This window comes from Microtus oregoni, unplaced genomic scaffold (assembly GCF_018167655.1).
Source record: "Microtus oregoni isolate MIOR12 unplaced genomic scaffold, Mior012 000001F_ref0000356, whole genome shotgun sequence".
Classification (NCBI taxonomy): Eukaryota; Metazoa; Chordata; class Mammalia; order Rodentia; family Cricetidae; genus Microtus; species Microtus oregoni.
In genome coordinates this window covers 81,970,050-81,984,635 of record NW_024543060.1, presented here as the reverse complement: position 1 = coordinate 81,984,635, position 14,586 = coordinate 81,970,050, and the positions used below count along the sequence as shown (strand labels likewise).

At 35.1% G+C, this 14,586-nt stretch overlaps 1 long non-coding RNA gene across 1 annotated transcript in view; it reads right to left on the bottom strand.

Annotated features, from left to right (window-relative positions):
* The window catches only part of LOC121457082, a 121,451-nt gene that overhangs the window by 70,055 nt on the left and 36,810 nt on the right, over positions 1–14,586 (bottom strand). Inside the window, exon 2 of the long non-coding RNA XR_005975676.1 lies at positions 3,383–3,553. This is a non-coding gene — a long non-coding RNA (uncharacterized LOC121457082). The remainder of the gene's footprint in view (positions 1–3,382; positions 3,554–14,586) is intronic.

The following is a 14,586-nucleotide window of genomic DNA, read 5'->3' as shown; positions in this document are numbered from 1 at the left end:
ACGGAATCAAAACACAATATTGAGGATCATTGCTAAATAAAGTCCTACACAATTTTTCCTTTTTATCATGATAAGCCCTATTAGTATTTCTAAGATAAAAAACTGGTAACTTGATCATTCCCATGCATACATACATACATACATGCATACAGACACATACATATATACACATATGTGTGTACATGCATATATATGTACATACCCATAGCATTCATATATGGACATTTTTACTTTTCACCTTTGAAAAATAGTTCTAATTATTTTCTTTGGTTGGGGATAAACACAGAACAACATGAAAAGCACTATTTCTTTAAGGAAGATTTTCTTACCATAAATCCTCATGTCTCAGCTTTGCTGACGTTTGTTCCTTTTCATTTTAGACACGGAGTTTGTTTTGGGGGCACAGTGCTCTGACAGAGACCAATTTATATTTGCCTAATTAGAATTCAGGATGTGATGAGAGATTCTGAGAGTATTTAAGTGGTTTGCCAAAATCTGTCCTTTCGTGGCTATAACTCAAATTCTTCAATTAAACTTAACTCAATGAAAATATTTCCTTTAGGTCTTCTGGTTAAAGTAATCAAGAAAGACAAATCATGACAAATGACAGCACACATTTGTGATATTAACTGGAAAAACTTTGTGTTTATAGTCCACAATGGATGTATGAAAATGGCCTAAGAAGGAAACTGTCAAGTACAGGCTCATTGGAACCTCTTTCAAAGGATCAAGCAAAACATTATAAAAGGTAACACTGTCTTAGTCTCCTGCTACTTAAATGTAATTTAGAATGAAAGAAGCAGCAATATCAATGTGTTTAAGGTACTGATGGATGCTACTTTGTCTAAGGCTTTGTTTTTTTTGTTGTTGGTGGTGTTGTTACTTTCTATCCTTGTCTATTTTTTCTTGTATCACAAACAAGGTAACTTTTGAGAAGTGCCTTATTTTAGGATAATGTGTATAGTTAATGGGATGGAGTGCACAGTTCTGTGGATTGGTTTTATAATACAGTTCACTATTCTTACTTAAACCCTTCTATTCACTTAGTAAACAAACGGTCAAAGTTACAGGACATTTAGGACCATGAAATATGTCTTTGCTGTAACCCCAACTAACCTAAATAGAAAATGGCCTGATGCCCCCTTATCTTGATTAGCTGTTAGCACAACAAATCAAAACATCTGATTCGGGTACTAAGTCACCAATTTACACCTCTGAAGAAAATAACCAGTTTTGGATTGGTCTATCTATTGCCACAATATTTATTCAGGCTCCCATCCCCCAAGCAAAACACTGTAGAAATCAAGAATAGAAGACAAGAGACAAGAAGGTCATTTAAGACTGCTAATCAAAAATAGTTGCAATGTCCTAGGCAGGTTCATGGGTGGCTAAGAGACAAAGTGGGAACCAATTTGCAAGTAGAAGCTACACATTAAAATAGAGAACCATAAATAGTTACAATGGAGCCAAATGCTGAGCAGCATGCCAGGGCCTTACTCAATTGTTTCATCCATTAATTATCCCTCTAAAAGAACTACCTTTTAAATTCATATAACAGCTGAGAAATCTGCGATCCATGGAGGTTAAATGGTATTCATGGGACCACAGTCATATAAAAGGTCAAGGTGCTTTATAATTGAAAGCATGATCAAATGAAAAGCAAAAAATTAATTTAGCAAGTTCAGAAGGGATGAAAGCAGACTCATGGGTTCAGCCTCTTGTGGGGGTCAAAAGGCAGAAAGCACCATGGCTGAAGGGCATGCAAGAGAGGTCTCATGAATAGGAAGACGTCAACAAGACCTCAACCACACTCTCTAATGGCAATTCTCTCTTAGAGACTAACTGGGGATCCACAGAACTATAGGAATTCCTTCCATATGAAGAACCTTCAGTGAGCGAGCCATGCTCCTCCAGGCCTGCTTCCTTATTTATTTGATAAGGATAATACATCTGTTTTCTCTTCTTTTTCTTTTGACTTCTGATGTTCTTAAAGTTGAAGGTATATTATTTAGGAATAACAATATCTAAAAATATAATTGTTTTATATAGTTTGGAAATCCCTCCTTCTTAAAAAATAGCTTATCCATGTGTTTCAGATAATATATTGTTATTTTAAGTCTGCCATGGCTATATATTTTTCTATTTATTATCAGTTTCCCATGTTATTGTTCCTTGTCTCCTGTTTTCCACTTAGCCAATGAGATCAGTTCAGCTTCCCCTTCCACCTGCACTGTAGCTTTTTAGCCATAATTCTAAATTTTGTACTGGTAAAAGATTATAAAATAATCTATAAATAAGCCCATTGTAAGCTTACTGACTTGCTTTCTGTAACTTTCTCAGTCTGCTTTCTTACAGAACCCAGGACCACCAGTCCAGGGATGGCACTATCCAAATGAAAAAATGCTTTAGAGACAGATATTATGGAGACGTTTTTTTTTTAATCACGATTCCCTCTTTTCAGATGACTCTAGCTTGTGTCAAGTTGACATGGTATTATCCAGCACAAACAGTGCTATCAGTTTCTAGCTATACATTTCAATTTCTGTCATATTTCCATAATCACTCAGTTTGAGGCTCTTTTTCTATTCTGGATTACAAAGATAAGTGTGACCAACTTTAATATATGCAATTTTAAATTTGGATTTATAACTTGCTGGTTCATTGCCTCTAGAAATGACCTCTCTTCATGTTATGTGCCCTTCTATTTTTCCTTCGCCATCGCCTTTAGTCACTGAATTTCAACAGTTTAAAGATGGATACACAGTTTAAAAGATTGGTATGTGTTTTCATCTTTTCCATTTGAGCTTCCTAGATTAGTGGTTGCTTGGAATAGTTTGAAGGCTTTGTAAAGCGTTGATGCAAGGCACATAAGAGCTTTTAAAGTCAGGGATTCAGACTTCCCAAGAACCTGATTGCGTAGACAATTTTAGACATGAATAGCATGTGCTCTTAGATCTAAGAGCATGACTAGAGTTTCGTTCCATTATGAGTCAGGGCATTACTAAAATGCCATTGGGGAAAACAGCACAAGGAGTGTAATATCAAGAGATTAGGATAATGGAAGTACAAAGTATTTTTGATAAGAGAAAAGTAAAGGAAAAACAAGCAATTTGCTTTCAAATATAGTTAAGTAGAAAATATAATTTTGGAGTACATCTTGACATAAATCAACCCTGGAAGGCTTTTTAATAGAGGGTGATTTTGTGATTCTTAAGAGGAATCTGATGGGAGTGTGGTCAGATGGAACAGTTTCAAATATACCTTAGAGGTAACAACAAAAAATAATTGCATTCTGTTTTTAGGGTTCTTGCCCCACTCCATTTTGTAAATTTTGGTTTGCATTCCCTCCTGTTAAACCAGCTTTTGGGACTTTGATCCTTACCTTTACATTAGGTTCAGTTCAAGAAATACTCTTCATATTTCTTCGAAGTAAGAGCTGCCACGCGGTCCGAAGAATGGGATCAATTGAGGGAGAATGGAGGCGTGGCAACGGCGCTCATACCGTGTGTGGTTTCTTGCATTCATCTTCTCAACGCCAGTTCCCATTGTTTTCCTGGTTCAAAAGTGAAATTTTCCTATTGTTAAAAACACAAAACTCAAAGGTCTTTCCTTTACCCTCTATAGTCACTCAATTCTACTGCCCTGCCCATGCCCACCTCCCCGGATATACCTGCAGAACCAGACCTCTGCCCTCTCCACCACCTGAATCATCTTCTAACTGGCTGGCACCACTGCACTGCCAAGATGTTCCCCTAAGGTTGCAATGGTTTCTATGATCTACAATTTTAATTTTGTGTTATTCTTTCTTAATTTGGATATTCTTTTATTTATGATTTCTGTCCTAATTTTGACATGGCTGACCATCCACTTCCAACTCCATGACTCTTTCTCATCATCTCCAATGGCCTTATTATGGTTGGGTGGCTATCTTTCCATACAACTTTTTTATTTCCTTGATATTGTTCAATAAACCTACCTGACTTTCTTCTAATATACCATATTTCTTCACCTCATTTTCAGTGTCTCTCTAAGGTCACACAAATAGTGAAATATTTACCCAAAGTCCTTAATGGGGAATCATATTTTATTCATTTTGTTTAAATATCAAATGTTTTTATTTACCTATAAATTTACCATTTTATTTGTGCTTTGTATCAATGTAGTGAGAAGTTAGGTTATATCTTTAACCTTTGCCAACTCTATATGAGGAAGCAAATCCAATTTGTCCTTCAAGGATCTCATTGAATGTATAAATGCTTAGATTACACTTGCATTTCTTTCTCTGATAACATGTAGCAAAGAGTGTTTCAGTCTTGATACATGCACTTTTATTAATTGCTTTCCTCTGCAACCCCCACTTTTACATATAATATTGATCACTCCTTCAATATAAACATGAATTCATACAAACCAATTTTATTTCAGGAGCAAAAGACAAGCTCCACCTACCCCAACATATTATTACTTCTTGTATTGAAATTAAAATCAATACACAATTCTGTGCTGCATTCTTCTCAATTTCCAGATAGCAGAAATTGCCTTATCAATAAATACATGAATAAATTCTTCTTTGTTCTATAGCTCAGAAATCCCCATGTTTCCTGACAGGAATCATTGACTGGAAATGACTTACATATGGAGTCAAACAATAGCACTACACATTCACAATGAGAGCTGATTAATATAATTGCCATATTTAGAAAGAGGGAACACTGAGCCTGAAGTGAATCATTTAAATTTATCCCAAACCATAATTTGCCATGCCTCATATGCCATGATACACAGTAATTCTCAAGCAGGTTATCCATGTCTCATTTTTGCTAGTTATATAATGTGGTCTTGTTACCTGAAAGTCATTTATTAAAGCAATTTATTTCATATTAGCATTCATTGTAACCCCTCTTTAATTTTTCTCTTTCTTACGGCCATCATTCACAGACAAACTCCGTCTTAAAATGCTTCTTTTTGATTATAGAATGGATAGTTATCTGAATGCTTCAATTTCCTCCCTCTTTTTTTGGTCTCTATTATCATGGAAAATAAATCTTAGGCCATTCAAAGTTTAAAGTTTTTGTGGGAACATAAATTTTCTTAATTGGATATGTATATTTTTTTTCTACATCTACAGGAATCCATGTTTGTGTTCATTAATTTTCCCTTAATGAAATGCCTGCAGGAGTTAGGTTACAAAGATAAGAATCTACTTTGGCTCACAATTTTGGTGGTATTAGGTCTGGTCCAAATAGCCCACTGTTTGGTTTCTAGTGGGTGTACTCATGGCTAACACAGAGTCAACTGCAGGAAACCGTACAAGAAGAAGAGTTTCAGATCGCTTAATCCTTTTCAAGCATACAAACCCAACGAGACTACCTAAAGTCTGTGGCCAGTTCCCATCTCTGGAAAGTTTCACTGTTTTCCAATAGTATTCCACGCCTTTACCACATTAGCATTTAGCAATCTTTAAGGGCACATTAACACAATCATTGCACTGCTTTTGATTGTATTTTATTATCTGTGTCTTTTTTTTTTTAGAGTTTCCCTTGCCTACTTCCAGAGTTCAGACTGTTGTTACATTAAACTCCTACACTAGTTTCAATCTTGCTGACACTGCTCTTTCTTTTCATTTACATGACGTTCCTGGTGTGGAGAAACTTAGCAAACTTATCTTACACAGAGTCGCTAGTATTTTTTTTTAATCTCTGTGACTTCAGGTTTTAATTAGACAGCTTATTTTTCATTCCACCTCAATCTTTTCCAAGTTCACTCTGCCCTTTCTTCGACTGACTACCTCCTTATTTCTGGTTCGGGATTCTTCAGAATCTCCTAAGATGGTTCCATGTCTCACAATAATAGATCCACGTCAGATCTGCTTAAAATATGATGCACCGTGTTGTTTATTTGTCTTTGCAAACAGCTTTCAAAATATGCATTTTGTTTTCTTTGAGACTATCATGTCATTTTGCAATCTTTCGTAATCGTAACCTATTACCTCCATCTCTCACAGAAACTCCATCACATCTTCCTCTTAACTTCATGATCTCCCATTAAAGGTAGTTAACTAATTAATCTACTGAGTTCAATTAGAGCTGCCTATTTTAGTCTGGATGTGACTATATCCCCACATGTAAGTGACTCTACCTCTCCCAGAAGCCACCAGCTCTGAGGGACACCTCATGGCAAATTGTACCTCTTAAACCTCTCATTTCTAACAATTTCTACTGTTGAGTGGTAAAAGTAACATCATGTCTCTAGTCCAGGAGTTTCAACATGTAAGTTTCCGCCCTTTGTGGGCCAAATGACTCTTTCAAAGGGGTCACTTAAGACAATCCTGTATATTAGATAGTATGATTCTTAACAGTAGCAAAATTACCTTTATGAAGCAACAACAAAAGTAATGTATGTTTGGGGTTATCACAACATGAAAACATGTATCGAAAAGTTGCAGCATTAGGAAGGTTGAGAACCACTGCTCTAGTGGATTGCCCAAGTGTCAGCTTTCTTGATTTCTAGCTCTTTACCCCTAAAATCTATTTTCCTGTTATAGTCCCAGACTAACTTGTTTATTATGCTACAATTCTACACTAACAAAAATTGCCTGACATTTCAGTTGCCTTTAGCCTTTTCATCACATCACAGAAAAGACTTTATATTCAGCATTCTTTTATCTGTCTTTGGATCGCCTTTTTGCATGTTCTATGTTCTGGCATATGCTTCCTACTAAACTTTCTGAATATACCCGCTTCAAACAGCAACTTACTATATAACATTAAAAAAAATGTAGTCATAGTTTTTCTCCTTGTAGTGTTTCTTTATCTTTCGCCTCTTACATAATACTATATTTAGAATTGCAATTGTTTTTCTGTTTGTCTGACTGCTTACCATAATGGAAGCACAGCTATTTAGGGAATACCTATCTTGGCTTAAGTCAGCCTTTGTGCCATTGCATGGGGGAAGTTCAGTTATTTCCCAAATGAATGCATGATGATGGCAGCTTTATGTGTCAAGACCATGTGTCAAATTCAGGACTAGGGTTGGCTGCTCTGGACCATTCTGTTAGAGTTGCTTCCAATTTTCTGGCTGCCTTCATGGTATGCTGTCAGTTCTATTTGCTTCTATGTGGCTGGCAAAGTATATGAACATACCTTTGCACTGAAAACAGCATTATTAAGTAAAATTAGCAATTCTATGCTCTTAAGGCTGATAGACTATTAAAGAATTATAACATCAAAATTAGCCTGGTGGTACAGACTAGGAATCCCGAGATTGGCAAAAGAAGAGGCAAAGACAAGAGAATCCTTGATAAAAGGACAGCCTCAGCTACTTAATCATAACTTGTGTCAAATGAGCAAATAACTAAAAACAGAGCATGCCAAGGAGTAAACTGAGAGCAGATAATACATGTCTGATAACCCCAACCATACAAGATTTTTGTTGTTACTTCATAACTGCAATTTTGCTACTGTTATGAATCATAATATAAATATCTGATATATAAGATTGTCTGAAGTGACATTATTGTTCTTTTACAAACCTGGAAAATTCAATTGAGGTTTGAAAATACCTCTGAAGGAAAAATTAGATGAAACACAGAAAACCAAGATCAAGTCATCCCAGGGAAAGAATTTTTCCAGTAATATTTGGATTTGTGTATTCTCAGTATGCAAGTGACGGTAAACTAAAGCATACAGAATGTAATCCCTCAAGTCCCAGGGATGGCTGAAAATATTACACAGGGCTAGAGCAAAGAGAAAAAATATGCCAGGGGCCTGCTGATGCTGAACTAGTTGACTTCCAACTCAAAATCTCATCATCACGATAGTTTACAAAGTGGGATTAATATAAAATGTTTGTCACTAGCATAGAGAAAACACTAGGTGAGTATGACTTTTTGCCTAGAATCAAAATCTAATCTAAATACCCCAGGATGGCTTTCCAATATGACAGGGTGATTACACAGTAAAATTCCTCCATCACATATATGGGCATGTGTGCACACACATTTGTTGCTGAAAGAGTGCACACACTGGGGAACACAGCAACCGAGTGCAGGCTTTTCTATTTGTAGAGTCCCACTGATCCTAAATTGGCACAGAAGATGTTTCCTGAGGGGTATTTCTGCCAGAGGGGGCAGACTCACCTGAGGACAGAAGATGAAAATGGAATATTTTTTGCCACAGTAAGAAATGTAGCAATTTGCTTAGCTTGGGGATGGGTCCAGATAGTGAAAGAAGCAGTCCATTAAGAAATGTAACCTATATCCTACATATTCATGTACATGTGAAAAGCATAATTTTATATGCTTTATATGAGAAATAAATAAAGTTAAGTTAAATAATCATAACCAACAAAGAGCTATTGTCAGAAGATTCTGGAACTGAGAGGGGATGAGTTGTGATTTGATCCTCATACTAGAAATCATACTTATTGATAATTGAGTCCTGTTGATGTGTAGTAATTATATGCCATATTAAACCCTCACATTCTTACTAAAGACATACATCGCTAAAAGACTAGAGGTATAAAATGTTTTTATCAATGATATCTAATAACATTTTCAAATTTCCCAGTTCAATTTCAGACTCGTGTCTTCATTTAAAGGCTAAACAACTCTAGTCCTTCATATACATTTTCAAAGTGTAACAAGAGAAGACAAAATCCAATAAAATAACAAAAGCCTTGAGAAGTTTAGCACTTCAAGAAAATTTGTGGGTTACCATATCATAAGAATAGTCAATTTAATACCTAAAGGATTTTTATGATAAATCTTGTAATGTATAAAATTCATACCGTGGCCATGTTGTATTACAATTTTGTAAAATTAGAATGCTAGTTAGTTCATGCTGCCACAATAAATTAAAGCAGAAGAAATATATAATTAGGTTAACTAATACATGGAGAACTTAATTAAAATTTTAGAGCTTCATAATTATTTCTGAAATAAGCTTAAGAACGAAAAGAGATTTTCTCCATTTGACAACTCAAGCGGTATAAACAGCATTGAGAAATTTGAAGTTGATATCCAAAATAAGCCATGTATAATTCTTAGAATTCATCATAGGGCTAAGAAATTTACTAGTATAAAATCAACATTCTGTAATCAATTGCCTCTCAAAAATCAATAGGATATGACTAAAGCCATTTTCTCTGCATGCGTATATGGTGGGTGAGCTGTTGTGTATGTCTGTTCACATGTGTATGGGCACACATATATTGGATGTACATGTACATGTCTGCACAAATACTATTTGGAAAATGCAGGTTGCCATTGCATGTTTTCTTCCATAGCTCAACAGTTTATTTTTTGAGGCATGAGCTCTCATTGAACTCAGCACTCTCTGAATTGGCTATTCTTCCTGCCTAGCAATTTTTCCAACAACCCTGATTCACTAAATGAGCTTGGGAATGTCATGCACCTGGCATTTGTCTTAGCTAGAGAAACTGTTTTATCTATGAGCTACCTTCCTAGCCCTAAAGAAACAAATTCAAAAATTCTCTTTAGTAATTGGATAATGGAATAAATATCTATAACAGATATGTTACAACCACAAGAATATTCAAAGGTCTTATGCTATTATTAAAAGCTCTGAATTAATGAAACCATATTATTGTCAAATGATGAAAATTCATCCATTAAAGACAGTAAAAGATGTCTTATGTTTGTGAGCACTGGAGTGGCATTATTTAGTTTACTTTGTACTCATTAAATTGATGGATTTAAACAATATAACTTATCTGTACTGATGAAAAATAATTCCTGCTTGTCTGAAGACTACTGGCTTACAAAAATGACACTGAATATTTATTTTAGATAGGTTTTGTTTCTCTGTGCCATCAAAAATCAAGGACCATCACTCGATATTATATGTGTAGCCTGACTTTCATTAAAACTGCTGTTCACATCATCTGTGAGACAGAGTGGAAAGAAGGAGAGACAAGTGAGACAGATGGTGGTAAATTGTGTTGTTTCCAGCCATTAACATTCCAGAGCTAAGATGATGAATTAGCTATTTCAATGCTTTTGAAACATATTTTTCAATGCTAATTTTAAAAAGTTACCCTTTTGCCATATTGTGTTGGGAAATAGCTATAAAATACAAAGAAAAGTTTAATCGAAAGATATTTAAGGATAGGGGATTCCAGAAACCCTAAAAAATAATGGTCTGCCATTCCCTCCATTCTGTGACTCCTATGTAGAGAAGGATAGAAGACAGGACCGTCGAAAGGCTGATATTGCTCTGAGGTTTGTCTTTCTGATTGGTGCTGTTAATCTCTATCACAGAGCTGAAATGTTGACATATTGCAAGACATGATCGATAAAGACATGACCATGCTTTATGGGAAGCATCAAGACTAAAATTTCAATATGAAAGGCACTTTATATACTTCATATCTAATTTATTTTTTTAATTTATTTATTTATTAAGGATTTCTGCCTCCTCCCCGCAACTGCTTCCCATTTCCCTCTCCCTCCCCCATCAAGTCCCCCTCCCTCATCTGCTCGAAGTAGAACAGGTGAAATTTGTGACCTGCGTGCTTAGCAGAGTTCAATTAAACAATCTTCACAGAAAGACATTCTCTTCTTAAATAAAGACGCTTTAGTTGTTACTAATAAAGCAAAATACAGGGGAAAAGTTTTCACTTTTCTTCTCCTGAATCAAAACTTAAATGCAGTGTAATAATGTGGAATCACGGAAATGTGTTTGCAGCTTAGATGTGACATCATCTTTGCTTCCTTGTTTAGTGAACACAATTCTTCTCAACAGTAAGTGTACATGAAGGAAACAGACAGCCATGGCCCTGAAACGTGCAGCTGATTTGTAAATGCTCACAGTTGTTTTTAATTAATGCACACCCTGTCTTGAAGCCTGAAAAGAAGCACTGATAAAAATGTAAACCCAGAGGTAAATCTTTAAAAAGAAAAGGCATTTATGTATGTATATATACATGCGTATACACATCCTCATGCAATATAACACACACACACACACACACACACACACACATACACATACACACACATATCATTATGACCCATAGACTCAATAGTCGAGGGTTTGCCCATTCCTTAGGAGCCAGATTTATGTACCCCACTCCCCAGCCTCAGATATCTCCAGCTTTAGCTGCATCTGACCATGTGGAGTCATCCTTTGGTCCTTTCCTTCTTCCTTCATCTTCTGTTCAAATATGCATTGAAAATAAATTAATATGTATTATTTTTATAAAAACATTAAATGGTACAGATTAAGAATGACATAGAAATTGTTATAGTAAATATGCCTTATGAAGCATCAGGTCAATAAATAATATCAACTTCATCCATAAAACATAATTGACTATTACTAAATTAGCTGTATCCAAATTAAACTTCAGACCATGTAGTTGCAAAATTTGTTTCATACATTGTGCTATTCCTTTCTCCCTCCAACTTTTAAACTAATATTCTACTGCATACTTACGACAGCCATTTTTTACTTACCTATTTGTAAATAAAATGTGCTTCTGCCTAGTAGTGCACAGAATGCTCCCCAGCATGTAACAGCTGTGGTAATTCACTAGACCTTAACCAGATGTGGAGATTTACATTTTAATTTATTGAAATTATATGGAATTTAAGAATCCAGCCCTTTAGTGCCTTGCATTTCATGTTCTCATTCACCACACGTCATGAGTGGTTACTGCATTAGACAGCCCAAATATAGAGTGTTTCTATTATGGTGGAAATGAACAAGGCTACAACCAGAAAGCACCGGAAAGGATTTAGGGGATATAGGGAATCAAAACTTCAGGAAGTGTTAAAAATCCAAGAATTATTTAGCCCTGGACAAAGGAAATGGTCTGGTTCCATGATGGTCTTGGAATGAGAGAAAGAATATGAAGTGAAGCAGTCATCTGTTTTTTATATACTGCTTTAAAACAGAGGGAACTAATTTAAAAATATAGTGAAGAGATTTAGGTTAAGCAGCAAAATGAAGGCCATAAAACAAATGGAAGACTTCCATGAATCTTCCCTTCCAAGACTTCACATTCAGGAGCCATAGACCTACTGACAATAATATTTATCCTTGATATTTAAGCTAACCATGTTAGCATCCTTCAAAAACTCAGAGATGATAGATTAAACTAATCTATCAATAAATATTTGCACACAGTTACTAATGTGATAAGCACTGTAAGAGGAAGCAGGTGTTCAAAAGAGGCTCATAACATGATTTGCCTAGTTCTTACAAACTTTCAGTATTATAACATGAATGAAAATGTTGGATATAAACACAAAGTCACTTCACGTAACATACTAAGGGAATGAGAAGCATTTGACTACGGGAATTCAAGGAAGATTTTCTTTTTTTTTTTTTAGTAGGTTACAGTTACGGTGTGATTTTCATAGCAAGAAGAAGCAGCCATGAAAAAATCCAGTAGTCTGAGATACAAGATAAGAAATAACTAGTGCTAAACATTCAACCTGCACATATTAGGAGGAGTATAAAAGGCAATGTGTCTAGGAAACAATGAAGAGAGGTTGAGATGAGTTAGAGAAATACAGTGTCCAGCAAATATTTGGATTCTGTGGAACTGATGGATTTATGTCAATTGAGTTGCAAAAGTAAAGTCAAAGAAAAATGAGCAAGTCCATCCTGACATTCCACTGGGTTGCAAAGATATTAGGGGAAGCATGGGACAGGAAGCATTCAATCAAGGATTCCATGGTGGACTCTTGCTTTTGCCAGCAGACGTGTCTCTAAGTAGACATGTTTAATTTGTTTCGAGTTAAAAGACACTTAGAGGGTGTGTAGTACACATTTTAGCATTTTAGCAGGAGCAAAGGCAAAACGATAGGTAACAGTAGAAACCACTGATACAGTGAAGACTTGCTGGAAGGATGGGGCAAATTTGGAAACACTTTCCTGTTGAGTCTGCATATGTTTATCAGACATCTTGGTCTAATTATCATTTATTTACAACACTATAAAAAGTACTAAAAATATGTATTTTCTAAGTGAACCTGAAAGACTGCCCAAGAAAAACCATCTGCTAGCCAATAAGATAAGTCTTATTCAAAGACTAAAATCATTAAAACTGAAGCCTAAGCTGTACCAATGAACCAAATTATAAGTCAACAATAATAAAAGATGTAGATGTAGACACATATTTTTATATTATGTAACCTGTTTGTAAGTAAATCACAATTTAAAAATGCTTAAGCTAAAGCTAGAAAAATGCTTTTATTGAATTTATTCAACAACACATTGAAGGTCAGTAGATGTAGCTAAGTATTTCTTTAAATGGACAAATGAATAAGAAAAAGAGAAACAAATAAATTAACTTTATGCATAGTTATATATTTGCTTTAAAAATACATTTTAAAAATTCTGCAAAAATAGTACAAGAATTGAAAAGGAAATTTTGGAAGGTACAATGCACACAAAATTCTTGTATAGACTTTTCAAACTGATTTGTCTTACAAAGACACTGATACAAGAAAACTTACAGTATCCTTCAAAATGTAAGTGTAAGAAAAAACTTTCCAAATAGAAGCTCTTTTACTCACGAATGAAGATCAACAATTGGTACCTCATTGAACTCAGAAAGCTATGTACATGGATGAGGGACAAGTAAAGAGGATAAGAACAAATGGGAAAAAATCTTTGACAGTTATACATCTGATAGAGATTTCATTCCCAGAATAAATAAAGAATTTAAAAAACAAAGACATGAAAAACAATCAATTAAGAAATAAGATTTATGAGTCTGAACAAGATAGGGAGAGCAGGGGGATAAGAGTCAGAGGGAACTGGGATTGGTATGTAAAATAAGATTGTTTTAAAAATAAGTTTAAAAAGTCAAAAAAGAAAGAATTAAATGGTTAAGTGTTTTTGTAAAGTATTCAGTGTCATTAGTTAGCAATTGGAGACAAACTAGTAAATTACTATCAGATTTTATCCCACCCTAGTCAGAATAACGAAGATAATAAAAGCAACTGGCAGGACATACTGACGACGAAGTAGAAGAAGAGAAACCTTTATTGGATGCCTGTTGGACTGCAAACTGATGTACTACTATAGAAAGCAGTGTGGAAGAATTCTCAAAAATCTAAACACAGGCCTACCTTATGAAATATCTGTATCTCTCCTTGGACCATGCCCAAAACTCTCAATTCTTGTTCAGTCACATTCCTTGCTGCTTTATTCACAATAGAGAGGAAATGGAAACAACCGAAATGTCTTTCAACCGATGAAAATATTGTGCACATACACAATTTAATTCTATTCAGCTGTAAAAAAAATGAATTCTTGAAATTTGCAGGTAACTAGATGGAAATGGGAAATAGTACACTAAGAGATGGAATTCAGACCCAGAAAGGCAGATGGGTTAGGTTCTCTCTTATCTGTGCATGATATTTTAGAGTCTTTAAGTATGAATATGTAACCTGGAGTGAGTGAAGATACAGAAAAATAAAAAAAAGGACCATGAGGTAATAGAGGAGAAGGAATACTGGAAATGGAGAGAATAGAACACAAGTGATGTAATAGGAAAAAAATTGAGTGGAAGCCTTAACTGGAAAGTAGAAGGGACCAAAACCAAAAGGAG